Source organism: Pavona decussata, unplaced genomic scaffold, assembly GCF_977016875.1.
Source record: "Pavona decussata unplaced genomic scaffold, jaPavDecu1.1 SCAFFOLD_219, whole genome shotgun sequence".
NCBI lineage: Eukaryota > Metazoa > Cnidaria > Anthozoa > Scleractinia > Agariciidae > Pavona > Pavona decussata.
In genome coordinates, this window is record NW_028145624.1 from 222194 (window position 1) to 236387 (window position 14194).

The 14194-nt window shown below is 38.6% G+C and overlaps 1 protein-coding gene across 2 annotated transcripts in view; it reads right to left on the minus strand.

Moving 5' to 3' along the window:
* The window catches only part of LOC146459363 (TNF receptor-associated factor 2-like), a 61432-nt gene that overhangs the window by 40860 nt on the left and 6378 nt on the right, over positions 1-14194 (minus strand). The window contains exon 1 of one of the 2 annotated variants that reach the window (XM_085089591.1): positions 2786-2959. The exons of the other annotated variant lie outside the window; for it this stretch is intronic. The gene's annotated coding sequence lies outside the window, so the exon portion shown is untranslated. Of the gene's footprint in view, positions 1-2785; positions 2960-14194 lie in introns of those variants that run through there. 2 annotated transcript variants of the gene reach the window in all.

Genomic DNA, 14194 nt, shown 5'->3' on the forward strand with positions numbered 1-14194 from the left:
GCAGTTCACATCACATAAGCAACAGGATACATGAGGGCTAGGATGTGTTGAGAAATGGGACAAATTTACCTTACCCTGACTGACGATCAGTATCCACTCTTCTCATTTCCTCTAAATACAGGTACCCGTATAATCCTAAGTATAACATCGTATGCCTGATTTCCCATCTTTGCTTGTTCACAGACGGCTGTGGCCTCTGTGAGCAGTAAACGTTGTAAACGGTCGACAACTGGTCAACAAAGCGTGCGATTGAGGCCGTAGTTCAAACAACAAAAAATTGAAAATTAAACTATTGTATCTCCTTGAACTTATAAAAATAATCTTTTCCAAAGGTACCAAGCTTACAGCTATTGAAATTCCTTCCGTTTTGATTTTAGATCAAATAGGAGAAAGGTCCTCGCAGTTACTAGTTGCGAAAATTAAGAAAGCCTGAAAAAAATTCAGGCTTGAACGAGATTCGAACCCATGACCTCTGTACTCTACCAACGGAGCTATCAAGCCAACTGGGAGCTGGTCATATTGTGAGTTCGTAATATACCCGTGAAGTAATATACCCGTGAAGGATGAGTAAATGAATATGAATATATTCACCTTTTACGGTGATTTATGGGTGATTTGACGCACTATCTAAAATGACACATATAAACAATAAACTACTGGCGATTTCATAGCAATCTCCAGAGAAGCCTCACGCTACTGGTTCAGTGCGGCGATTTTGATGTGGATAGTGTGCCAGAAAGTAACCCTGGAGAGTTTCCCGTGTTTTATGATTGTATTGTATGCTTACTTTCTTCTACCTTCACCATAGCGGGCCCACACAATGTGTCTGTGTAGCCGATTGTTATTATATAGTAAATGCACTGGATTTACCGTTTGCTTCACCTATAGCGATATAACGCTAACTATGTATACAAATCAATGATAAATAAACGTTGAATCACCTTATCTGTGGTATATAGTCGTCCTTTTACCTCAAAAGCGGTTTTTTGAGTGATTTTGAAGGAGTTTGAGTTCGCCGTTGACTGTTCGTATATAACTTATATATGAACAGTCAACGGCGAACTCAAACGCCATCGAAATCACTCAAAAAACCGCTTTTGAGGTAAAAGGACGACTATATACCACAGGTAAGGTAATTCAACGTTTATTTATCATTGATTTGCATACATAGTTAGCGATATATCGCTATAGGTGAAGCAAACGGTAAATCCAGTGCATTTACTATATAATAACAGTCGGCTATACAGACACATTGTGTGGGCCCCCTATGCCTTCACCTCAAAACAATTTATTAATCGCTCTCACATCGCTGAAACACTCAACATAAGCTACCTTTTCGTTTGCATAAGACAGCCCACTTCTATCATTACCCAATGAGAAACATTACGTACGATGTCATGTCATTTTTCGCTGGTCTTTGTCTATTAATTTGACAGGCGTTAATAACACGTGATATCTCCAAATAAGCAGATAAATTCCTAATATGGAGCTCTCGTCAATTATTACTGAATTGCGACAGTAAAAAAAAACATTCTCTGACAAGCATGATGGCGGCCTTGGCTCGCTGACGTTCGGCTGTCTGTTTTCTATTTTGAGTTTATTCCTAAAGCAAGGCAACGGGAGTTGTGGGTTGACTTTTCCCACCTCAGAAATCTATGAAACTTTACAAAGTAGGTAACCGACCTACAGTTCAAGAAGATCAAAGGAACGGCACAAGAATGGTGAGAGTTTAAGAAGCCAATAGTTCTGTCGTCACCGTTTAAATATGACAAAAAAGTTTCAATCGTTTCAAAAGATTTTGATTTGTATTGTAGTGATTTGGCCGGATTATAAGTACAGCCGGTTTGATAGGAGGTGAACGAGTATGTATCGCTCACTGAATGGAGGAAGAAGAAAGAGGTTTCGGTTTCTGAGTAAATCAATTACAGTTGCAGGCAGCGAACAACGAGCAATGTTTTGTAAGGTTTCACAGTGCTTCTCACGTAAATGGGTAAATTTATTTTTTTATTTATTTATTCATTTATTTGAATGCTTGGGTTCGTTGCTGACTGATGGCAATGAAAAGTCCCATTTTTAAAAGTTGTGCATGCCACTGATGTCTGCGCATGTGGTGTTATAAACGGCACGCTAATGACCCTTCAAGTCCACAAAGCAAATGACACGATCATTGATTTTCTTTGTTCGGACAGATCTGTAATTCAAAATGTATCTTTTTGGGGTGTCTTTTGCCATTAAAATCCTTTTATAATCCCTTAAAGCTTGTGAATGAATCAATTATTATAAGTCAAGCTAGGTAGATTATGCTTGTGATCAATAAATCAATTGGTTGGTTCTAGAATCGTCCTGGAATGTGCTTACGAAGCATTTACATAGCATTTACTAAGTTCATCATGCGAGTTCGCAGTTACAAACTTCAAACATTTTGATAACTGCAGCCAGAATTCATTTAACTGAAATTATGAGATTTGAATGAATAAAATCTTAAGAGATGACCTAAATTTAGAGTTTAAATGGAACAGAAAAATTGAATAAATTAAACTTGCTTTCAGTTAAAGCGCTGACGCCGCCGTCATGTAAGCGTCAATTGTTAATTGAAGTGAACTGCAAGCTAAAAATACAAACTTGTTCACACTGCTATGCAAGGAAACAAATTCGGGGAATACCCAATGGACTACAAAACTACAAAGAAACTGGTAAATACTTATTGCTCTATATTCTAGAGCCGTAGCAGATATAATACACCCACTTTAACCGCAAGACCTTAGTGCAGCAAGCATTTGTTTACCTTCTTCACGCCCAGGCGTTCTGCACGCAACCTCACAGACTATAAATGGGTGTCCTTCTGTCTTGTCAAAGGCATTGTTAACAGTGACACTGTCGCAGTTTTCGGTTACTTTCTCATTTTGATGTGCACTTTCGAGCAAGGCTTAATTTAAATAGCCTCTGTTTGGCTTCATTACTTTGCAAAAGCAAACTTGAGTTGCAAAATTAAGGGGGCAGAATTACAAAGGATTAATATATATGCGCACGCTGATTGTTTTGTCTCTCTCCAATCACTGACAGGTTAAGGGTTGCCTGTAAATAAGATTGCATTCTGATTATGTCTATAGCGTTTCCGGTTAAAGCTATTGTAGAAGACATCTTCAATCACGCAACAGATGTTCGTTTGGAAACCTTCAGTTAACCTACCGAGGACATTTATTTCATTGTCATCTACTCAAAGAAGTTACTGAAGGAGGCCAGTCAGGTTTCTCATAGCCTGTTTCTGCGTTAGAATAACATCATTTCGATCCGAGAATGTCCAGTTATCCTATCATTTTATATACTGAGATAAACTGACCGCTGCTGTATTTGTGAAAACTTCCTCACTTGCTCGTCATAACTGCGTACTTTACTTGTTCTACTTTTTATACTGATAAATGTTTATACCAGCAAGGAGAATAGATGCCAAGTCAGTTAGTGGATATTGTATATTGAGTTTCCAATGCAAACTGTTTATATTTAAATTTCCGAGACGGTAGTGCGTGACGAACGATGTGCAATAATCAGACAAACCAGAAGAGAGACACATGAAATGAGAGTAGGAGGACTAGGGAAATAAGACGATCGATTCGATCCTTGTATCCAATACATTCGACCTGCCGAACAGCAGTGACAAAAATTGGCATCGCGGCATGACAAATGTCAAAGCTGTACTTGTACACGTTCAAATGAACTTTTCAGAGTCAATCTCAGAGGCTCTTATATTGCTATTTTAAGCAATGAGCAATTCATAATCCTGATATTACTCGAACAGTTTTTATTCGACTACTCAAGTTATGTAACAAATGTTGAAGTTATTGGTCGTTGAATTATTGTGATGAACTGCTTCCAGTTTGAGTTGAGTAAGCGAGAGTTCGCGAAATACACCGCCACAACTACACTGTCTTAAACGAGCTTGCTGCTTCTCGATCTGTCGACTACTCGATGGCATTATTTAATTAACGAAGCCATGAACGGCATGAAAGCATGTCATGAACCAACAACTGTAATTCTTCAGCTCGTCAGATCTTATGGTACCTGTTCTAATAAGTTTAAGACAACAGGGGGATTCCCCTAGCAAGGAACTCACCTGCTAATCCAGTAAAACTCAAAGATCTCGATTGTCAGAACATGCAGTGACTGTCCTTTGTAGCCTAAAATATGGTAGCCTCCGTCTGTCTGTATTTTCTTGACTTGATAATGGGGCTGTGATTTTCCGCAAACACCGAGGGTACGGGCATTTCGTTACACAAACTAAGGGTTGGTCGAAAATTTGAAAAGAGGACTTAGCTTGTTTTGTGGCTTTTGAAATATTCATAACATTATCCTGCTGAAAAGCAAGATGTTCAGAATTGTAAAATGCAAACAAGCTATCTTTTGCGCGTCTTTGTACTATACCATGTGCTTGAAGCGACGCCAGGTGATAATAGAGAAAGCACGTGCTTTATTAATATGTATAATAACAAATCATTTCACACGCATGAAAGCCGCTTTAAAAGCCGCTGTGAGTTGAATGACACATGCATTAGTCTGAGTATCAGGCTTTTCGGGGGGGGGGGGGGGGGGGATCGAAGGCTTTCCACTAATAATGACGCCACGTCGGTTGCTACGTAAGCAGCATCTCACTTCCTGCCCAGGGATCCGAAAAAAGATCGGGCGGACAGGGTCACCGGTACCATGCATAATTGATAGGCTTAAGGCTTGCCGGTGTGCCCATCGTAGGTTATCTTCCATCAGAAATTTGTTTGCAGGCTGGAATCGGACAAGGGCAACATTGTACGGCAATGCCTCCCATGCACCGTATCAACGCTAAGCCGAGGACTTGTAGTCATTCCCTCAGTACGCATGTTTTGTCAGTCAAACAGTGCAGACAATTCTTCAGTATTGACCTCAGTGCTTCTCGACATTTCGTAGACAGGCGTTTCACAGTGTGCAACGCATTTTCAGGTTTTCCATTGGAGTGAGGATAGCGAGATGATCTCGCGATGTGATTAGTGAAAGACCAACTCTCCGCAAACGCTTGAAAAGCGTCCGACAAGACAGTCAATAGAATTTCAGGAAAAAAAAAAAAAAAAAGAATCGACTGATCACAAAAGTCTCCAAACGATCTGAATACGAATAATCAGTTTTCGGCAGAGGAAAGACAATCATGAAGCCGTGTGTCAAAGGCAAGCATTCCTCTTTTTATATCACCGATTCCTTTGCTCTTCCTGAACGTTTGAAATGTTCGTCATGATGTGAATTCTCCCAGTATACGGAGAAAAAAGACAATTAGGTATTGCTTATGTAGCTGAGATTGCGTTAACAGAGGGGATTTCTGCGAAAATAATTAAACAACCTATCAAAAAATTGTGGCGAATTCATTCACCTCATTTAAACAAAAAGGGCTGAGATGGGAGCTTATAGGTAGCAGATCTGCATGCAATATGCAGAGAAACCAGAGTTGCTAAAGGACCAGTCCGAAAATAGATGTCCGTCCTAAGAAACAGGACACTTTCATGGTTCTAGCACTACTACTACATTTGACATCTCCGATCCAACGAACTTCATTCCGAGGGTTGGGTGGCAAGGAGAGGGACCTTGGGTGCAAGTATGATTCCCAAGGTGGGAATAATGTCTAATGTCTAAATAATGTCTTCTTACAGTTGTTGCGTTTCCAGTTTCCATTGCAAATCGTTTTATCAGGCACTGAGCTCCTTCTTTTGTGTAGACGAGCTTCATCTTGTTCTCGCGGTTGTGAAGCATGCTCCGGTCACACTAGGCTGGGGTTTGGCATGGGGCTAATCCGGCCCAAACCGATACTGTATACAGCCCACTGATTACGGAAACGGGAAATTGCCCACACTTGAAGGACAATGACCTAATCACGTGGAAGGACAGTTGTGTCATGGGCACGGGCCCAAGCCGAAAGGAGGTACATACACGAATGCACAGCGTAGGAACTACCGGCCAGTTGGTGACAGAGGCTGGCAATGTCTAGAGCTTCTCGGAGGGAGTGTGGATGGTTTATAAGGATAAACAAAACGCACAGACAGGAGAGGCTTAGGAAGAGTGGAGAGTGGATGTAGCATCCTCTTGGGATTATTCTTTGTCTCAATTGCGGGTTTCCAGCAAATTTTTCGACAAAGTAACAGCTGCACTGAGGCTACAATGTTTGTGACAATTGTCAATATTTGCGTAAATGTAGCTTAGGTCAGGTGGGTCTAAGTCGGCGAGACATCATTGCTTGCTACATGCGACCTAGAACTGATTAGAATTTTTACAGGTGTAATGTAGTTCTTCACTACAATTATGTCCCTTCTTGTTGACAGGTCTATCGTGTTCCAGACACATCACTAATCCCACATTTTGTGATATTTCCTGCCAGCTTTTACCGCTTTGTGAGAGGTTATTGTTATTTTCACTCGTGTTTACATAACTCTGTCAGCTGAAACATAAAATGTTTTGAGGGGTAATTAACGCCGACCTGTATTTGAAAAATACATATTCTTCAACAGCATAAAATTTGGCTGAAGACTTCGACAAAAACAATCACAAAGAACTTTTTTTCCAAATTTGTTGGTGTTCAAGAATATTTAGTGAAGGTGGAAGTTTTGTAAATAAATAGAGAAAATATATCTCCTGTTATTTTGACATCCCAACAGAGGAACCAGTTACGTTGTATTTTTTTTCACTGAGTTCTCGTGTTCTTTTGATTTAAACAGTCCTGTTTTAAAGGATAAGAGACAGCATCTGCTAATACTAGGGTTTTTTGCCCTCTTCATGACTATGCAGGTAAAATGGATGTTGGCAGGATTCCCCCCCCCCCCCCCCAAAAAAAAAAATGGGGGCCATCATGCACTTTTCAGAGTAACCAACCTTCAATCCGAGAAAAAAAGGGGGGGGGGCGCTATTCGCCCGTCTATAAATTAATTTATCAAACTATTAGCTGCGTGTTAAGTTTCTTCTGTTTTAGTAGTTCCTTTTTGCGCGTTAAGTCCCGGAACTCTCTTAAACAATCCCTGTGGCCTTATAATTTACGAGTTGTGTGGCCCTGCTGGCTGGAGGCTGTACCAATATCCGTTTTTTTTCCGGAAGAAAACAAGATAGGGATAATCACAAGACAAAATGCAAAATATCACTAGACAAACAATACTCAGCGAGCTAACCAACCACCCAATGCTATGAAATTCCATATCACGATACATATCATCGTGTACTTATCTTCTATTTCAAACAAGACTCAGTTTTGAATAAGGTATACTACTTATTCAATGACTAGAATCATGTTATAATCATGAAAAAAGTTACATTCAAATGTAGGTTACAAGTTTTTATAAAGCATCTCACAATTCGCCTTGTTTCAAGTTAAACTTGAGCGACTTAGTGTTGCATAAATAAAAATAAATTTGACTAATAAACGTGGAGATATGGGAGACAGTGTGCTGGTCGGATTTAACCCGGGACTTAACTGAGGCAGGTAAAACACTATCCACTAACAGTACGCCATTTCTTATTCTAATGAAAATTATTTTAAAGAATGTAAATGTTAATGTATCTGGAACATTACCTTAGTTTCTTGAAGTCTTCAACCGTAATGCTAAAAAAGTTTAATAAGACAGAAAATAACGTAAAACTCTAACATCGCACATAAGTTCGTAGTCAGGTGATCGCGTGACAATCGCATGATAGATGATGATCGTATGTGTCTATTCACGACATCTGACGTGCCGTTTATTGTTTTGCTGGTATCTCACTTTCGTTCAGCCTATCGCCTGTCCCTCTGTCTTTTCATTAGATGAGATGCTGCGGTAGAAAAGGTGTCTATTATTTATCACTGTACATATAGCAAACAACGAATTATCATTTGCCACACGATGTTGCGATGGGTGTCACTAGTTAGGATGGAAATGGTACTTGCTTAATTAGACGGGTTTGGGCCACGCGCAGCCTTCGCCATTACATGTTTAGCAACCTTTCAAGGTCATTCATTTTCTGGCGTGGGGAAAAACATCTTCAAATAGTTGGCGAAGAGTTTTGAAAGGTAATCTATTGTCTTGGAAACTTCTCAAATACTAGGGGAGTCAAGGTCATGTGAATATTCTATCTTGGGGGGAGGAGGTGGTAGGGAAGCGCGGGAGAGGACAGACAGACATGAACATATATGTTGACCTTGTGTTCTAGTTTTTTCTTTGTGTAATGATCTTTCAACGGGCCACTTGAGATGAAAAGTATCAACACCTGTTTACCTTTTCCATATGTAACAACATTGCCTTGAAATAAGGGGAGAATTTTTCGAGTGATTGGCGCAATTGAAGATGTTCTTTTCTTCAGTATTTAAATTTAGAAAAGGGATATGAAGATTTCAGAGCTTTAAAAATCACAAGTTAACGTTTATAGACTCGTGGAATGGAGTCCGGACTTTGCAAGAAATTAAAAATAGAGCCGAATAAATAAGGTGATTGTGTAAAAAATACTCCAAGCTCTAGCCTACAGAATTTGAAACGGAAAGAATAGTAGCAGTAGCAGTAGCAGTAGCAGTAGCAGTAGCAGTAGTAGTAGTAGTAGTAGTAGTAGTAGTAGTAGTAGTAGTAGTAGTAGTAGTAGTAGTAGTAGTAGTAGTAGTAGTAGTAGTAGTAGTAGTAGTAGTAGTAGTAGTAGCAGCAGTAGTAGTAGTAGTAGTAGTGGCAGTAGTAGCAGTAGTAGCAGTAGTGGTAGTAGCACTAGTAGTAGTAGTAGTAGTAGTAGTAGTAGTAGTAGTAGTAGTAGTAGTAGTAGTAGTAGTAGTAGTAGTAGTAGTAGTAGTAGTAGTAGTAGTAGTAGTAGTAGTAGTAGTAGTAGTAGTAGAAGCAGTAGTAGTAGTAGTTGTAGTTGTACTAGCTGCAGTAGTAGCGGTAGTAGTAGTAGTAGTAGTAGTGGTAGTAGTAGTAGTAGTAGTAGTAGTAGTAGTAGTAGTAGTAGTAGTAGTAGTAGTAGTAGTAGTAGTAGTAGTAGTAGTAGTAGTAGTAGTAGTAGTAGTAGTAGTAGTAGTAGTAGTAGTAGTAGTAGTAGTAGTAGTAGTAGTAATTGCTTTATTTGCATGACCACAAGATTTACAGTATTGCAAAAGCTTATATGATCTAATTACTAACAAAACAGTGTAAAGTATCATAACAATATATAATTAATTCTAAGTTACATCATCAATATCCAATAATAGCCTGTCACGTATAATCATACATGAAGAAATAAACTTCATAACCAGTTTGTTTACATTATAGTCTTTAGAGTTCATCAGTAGTTTCACAATGTCTGATGTCGATTTCGTTTGAATATCAGGTATCATTTTACTTATGTCTTCATAGAATGTCTGCCTCTGTAAAGAGTAGCAACTACATTGAAACAAGAAATGAGTTTCATTTTCCACTTGATTTGATTGACACAACTGACATAATCTTAACTCTCTAGGAAGATGATCTTTCGGATATCTACCAGCTTCAATTCTGAGTTTGTGGTTACTTAATTTAAACTTAACTAGGTTTCGTCTATCAGGAAAATTTCTTAAATGAGTTAAATAATTAGACGAAGAGTATTCATTCTTGAAAACCTTATAGAACTCTAACTTTTTTGAGTGTTCAAGGTTGTGTTGCCAGAAACGTAGATACTTGTTTTTCATATTAGTTTCAATTTGCCTTATTGTCTCATTGCTAAAATTTTCAGGATTTAGATCAGATGAATAGTATTTTTCTAACATGCCCATAAAATTGGAGTAAAAACCGGAATTATTAATGGAGTGTAAATGTTTTGACATCAGAAAAGATTGCTTAACGATAGAGTCATTCTCGTTATTGTTTAGGTAAACAAAGTATTTCATAATTTTTTGGTTTATTGCAATAAGTAATGGATATCGCCCTAACTCAGCCCTACATGCTAGGTTAGAGGCTTTGTTGTTTACCTCCAAATAGCGTTTGCAAAACTTTAAATGTACTTTTTCTAATGGGGAATTATCCCATGTTTTGAACTCCTGCTTCGTGTACATACCCCAAACCTCACTGTTATAGCTTAAGATCGAGAATATCATCGTGTCGAAGATCTGAGATGCTGTGTTGGGATTTAGTTTACTGAGGAGTGTGTGTTTTTGGATGTTAGAGAAGGCGTGCATGGCCTTTTCTTTTAAGTGATCTAACGCAAGAGTGAAATTTCCTGTTGGTGTTAAACGAGTTCCTAAATAAGTGTATTCCTGAACAATTTCAACAGGTTCGGTGTCTATTTGAAAATTAATGTCAACGGATTTCTTTGAGCGTTTCTGAAAGATCATTACTTTCGTCTTCTTAGGATTGATTTTGAGCATCCATGATTTGCAGTAAGAAGATAGCGTATTTAAACAGTTTTGCAATCCTGTTTTGGATCTCGACAGAATGATTAAATCATCAGCATACAGGAGTGAGTTTATTTTCGTTCCATTTGGGAGGACAAATGGATCAGAGAGCGCGTTTTGAAATGAATATGGCAGATTGTTAATATAAAAGTTGAATAACAGAGGACTTAGAATACACCCTTGACGGACACCCCTGGAGTACGAGAAAGATCGTGTTTTGTTGTCTCCAATTCTTATAGAACAGGAAGAATTACAATAAAGAGTTTTAATTAGATTGTAAAATTGTCCTCCAATGCCAGCACCGAGTAGCTTATAAAATAAACCAACGTGCCAGACGGAGTCAAAAGCCTTGCGGAAATCTACGAAACAGGCATAGACCCTTTCTTTGTGATAGTGAACGTATTTATCTAGCAGGGCTCGAAGAGTAAAAACATGGTCTGCAGTGCGGTTCTCAGGCAGAAAGCCAATTTGTGAGTTATGTAATATTTTGTTTTCTTTTAAATAAGAGTGTAGACGTTGATTTAAGATTGAGCAGAACAGTTTTCCGAGGCAACTTGATACACAGATGCCCCTGTAGTTTGTCGGATCATTCTTGTCACCAGATTTGTAAATGGGGGTTATCAGGCCTTGGCACCATACATCTGGCATCTTTCCAGATTTTAGGATATGATTGAAAAGTTTGATGTAAAGAGGCATTAGTGTTTCAAGGCTCGCTTTGATCATTTCGTTCCTTATTCTGTCGGAAAAGGGCGATTTCTTATTCTTTAATTTTTTCACAGCTTGACGTATTTCCTGTTGAGTTATTAGCGGAGCTCCCGCGCGCGCCGCAAGGCGCGCGCGAGCGGAGCCCCATAGCTAAGAGATTTTGGTAAACCCATCAGTGCGAGAAATTTTGGTTTGGTTATGACGTCACTTCCGTCCGACCGACCGTACAACGTACGTACGTACGCTCCTCCATGTAAGCAATTTGAAATGAGACACTCAAACCTTGTGCTGCAAATCAGGTTTTTTTCGGCGGGAAAATGCATGGCCAACTGCGCTGCCGGCCGGGTTTGTTTGGCAGGAAATTGCATCGCTAACTGCGTTCGAGAAAAAAAAAATTTTTTTGAAGACGACGTGTACGACAAAACACAAATTCAATTTATGAATAAGTCTACAAACATGTAAAGCAAAGAAAGGGAGATAGAAAGAGATCGAGAAAACAGGCGACGGAGAAGCGAAGTTCCACGTCAAAGAGAGCGATTGAGAGCGGTAGCAAACAGGCGAAACATGAGTGACGAACAAAGAGAAAAAGAACAGGAAAGGGTGCCGAAAAAACCTTGTGTTGCGGCACAGGGTTTCAGTGTCTCATTTCACATTGGCTTACATAAATGAGCGTATGTGCTGTAACCCAGGTTGTTTTTCGGCGGGAAAATGTATGGCCAACTGCGCTGCCGGCCGCGTTTGTTGGGCGGGAAGTTGCATCACCAACTGCGTTTGAGAAAAAAACAAAACAAAAAAAACAATTTTGAAGACGACAAGATACAAAGTCAATTTTTATACGTGACCAACAGCAGGAGAAAGAGCAAGGCAACTAGCGGCGGGAGAAACAAATCGACTGGCACATCATCAGAATCTGGAAGTGAAATCATTTTACTCCGATCCGGCGCCACGAAACGTTGGATTTTTCCTCTTGAAGTGAAACTTTTCCTCCACTTAACGTTGTAAAACGAACGGAAAAATCAGCAATGGAATAAAGGGACTGGTTATTCTCAGAAGAGGCGAGTACATTCATGCAATTTTGTTGACAAAACTTTGCTAGCTTGCTGGTTTGCAAGATATTGTTTTCTTGCAGTTTTGACACGCCGTTTAACTTAAGCTTAAGCTAATACTGCTAACTTCAGAACAGTATTTTGAGCTCATTTCTTCGGTCCATGTTAATTATTTTCCTTGGAGTTTTATTTTCTGATCTCGTCCAATTTTGCCGTCAAAAGCGGGAGAAAGAGCAAGGCGGATCGCTGCGGGAGAAACAAATCGATTCTTTTAGCAGCTTTTAGAGGCGGTACTTCATAAACAGCGGCCGAATCTTGAAGATAAATTATTTTACTCTAATCAGTGTCTAATCTTGGAATTTATCTTTAATATTTCCTTTCGTAGTGGTTGTGTGCCTGACCAATTTAAGTTAGCTAATGTTATTCCAGTTCATAAAAAGGACTCGGTCACTTGCATGAATAACTATCGACCCATTTCATTGCTCTCCATTTTCAATAAAATTTTGGAGAAGCTTGTATATAACAGACTTATCACTTTTATTGCTAAATATAATATTTTGTATGACAAACAATTTGGTTTTAGGAGAAATCATTCCACTCTCCATGCTACTCTTTTAATTACAGACAAAATTCAAAGAGCAATTGAAGATGGCCTATTTTCCTGTGGAATTTTTCTTGATTTCTCTAAGGCTTTTGATACTGTGGATCATAGCATATTACTAAAGAAATTAAACCACTATGGAATCCGTGGTATTGCTAATGATTGGTTTGCTTCCTATTTGAGCAATAGGAGGCAGTATGTTACTATAGGTAGTATTAAATCAGATGATACTCTCATTGCTCATGGTGTCCCACAGGGTTCTGTGTTAGGCCCTCTTCTATTTCTCTTGTATATCAATGATTTTAGTAAGTGTAGCAATGTGTTTGACTTTCATATTTTTGCAGATGATACAAACCTGTTTTATTCTAATTCTAATTTAGCTGAACTTGAATCCATTGTTAATTATAATCTGAGAATGGTATCTGACTGGCTTATGGCTAATAAGGTTTCATTAAATATTGATAAGACAAATTTCATTATTTTTCATCCCCCTCAAAAGTTCAAGGGTCACATAGTCAAATTAAAAATCTGTAACAGGGAGATTGCACAAGAGAAATTTATTAAGTATTTGGGTCTTCTCATTGACTCACATCTCAGTTGGAAGTATCACATTTCACATATTTCAAGCAAGATTAAGAGATGTATTGGCATACTATCTAAGATAAGGCACTCTGTGACCGATTTGGTCCTTGTACAGTTGTATTGCTCACTTATCTATCCCTTCCTGACTTATAGTTTAATAACTTGGGGGACTACTTATCAAACAGCCCTCCTACCGCTCATCACCCTACAAAAAAGAGCTGTCAGAATAATAACATTCTCAGAGTATAATTGCCACTCTAGTCCACTCTTTCGGAAATTGAAAATACTTAAAGTAATTGACTTATTATACTTGTATTGTGCTTTGTTTATGTATGACTATTACTCTAATAGATTGCCCTTAATTTTTAACGATTTTTTTAAGAGTATCGACAAAGTGCATCAATATCAAACAAGATTGGCATGTAAGATCTCATACTATCTGCCTAAAGCGAGGACCAACTATGGCAAATTTAACATTCGTTTTTTTGGAGCTAAAGTTTGGAATTCCATTGAAGAGTCATTAAAATTCAAGAGTCGTACCTGTTTCAAAGTCCTCTTAAAAGAATCGCTTATCTCCAACTACTGACTGGCTCATTGATGCACTTTATTTTTCAGTTTTTGTGTGTGCACTTCCCCTTGTTTATTGTTATTTTTGTGTGTGCGTGTGTGTGTGAATGGTAAATCGTGTCCTTAGTTCCATCTTAATGTAGGGTATTTGCAAATTTTTCCGCTCGGCCCAGCCACTTAGCTCGATTAGCTTGCTATTTCTAAGTGGCTGTGCCCTCTTCTTTAGTAATTTTTCTTTCTTGTTTTAATGTAAATCTGTATAATTTTGGGGCACAAATAAAGATTGTTGTTGTTGTTGTTGTTGTCTAATCCGGCGCGATGACATGAAATTAAGAT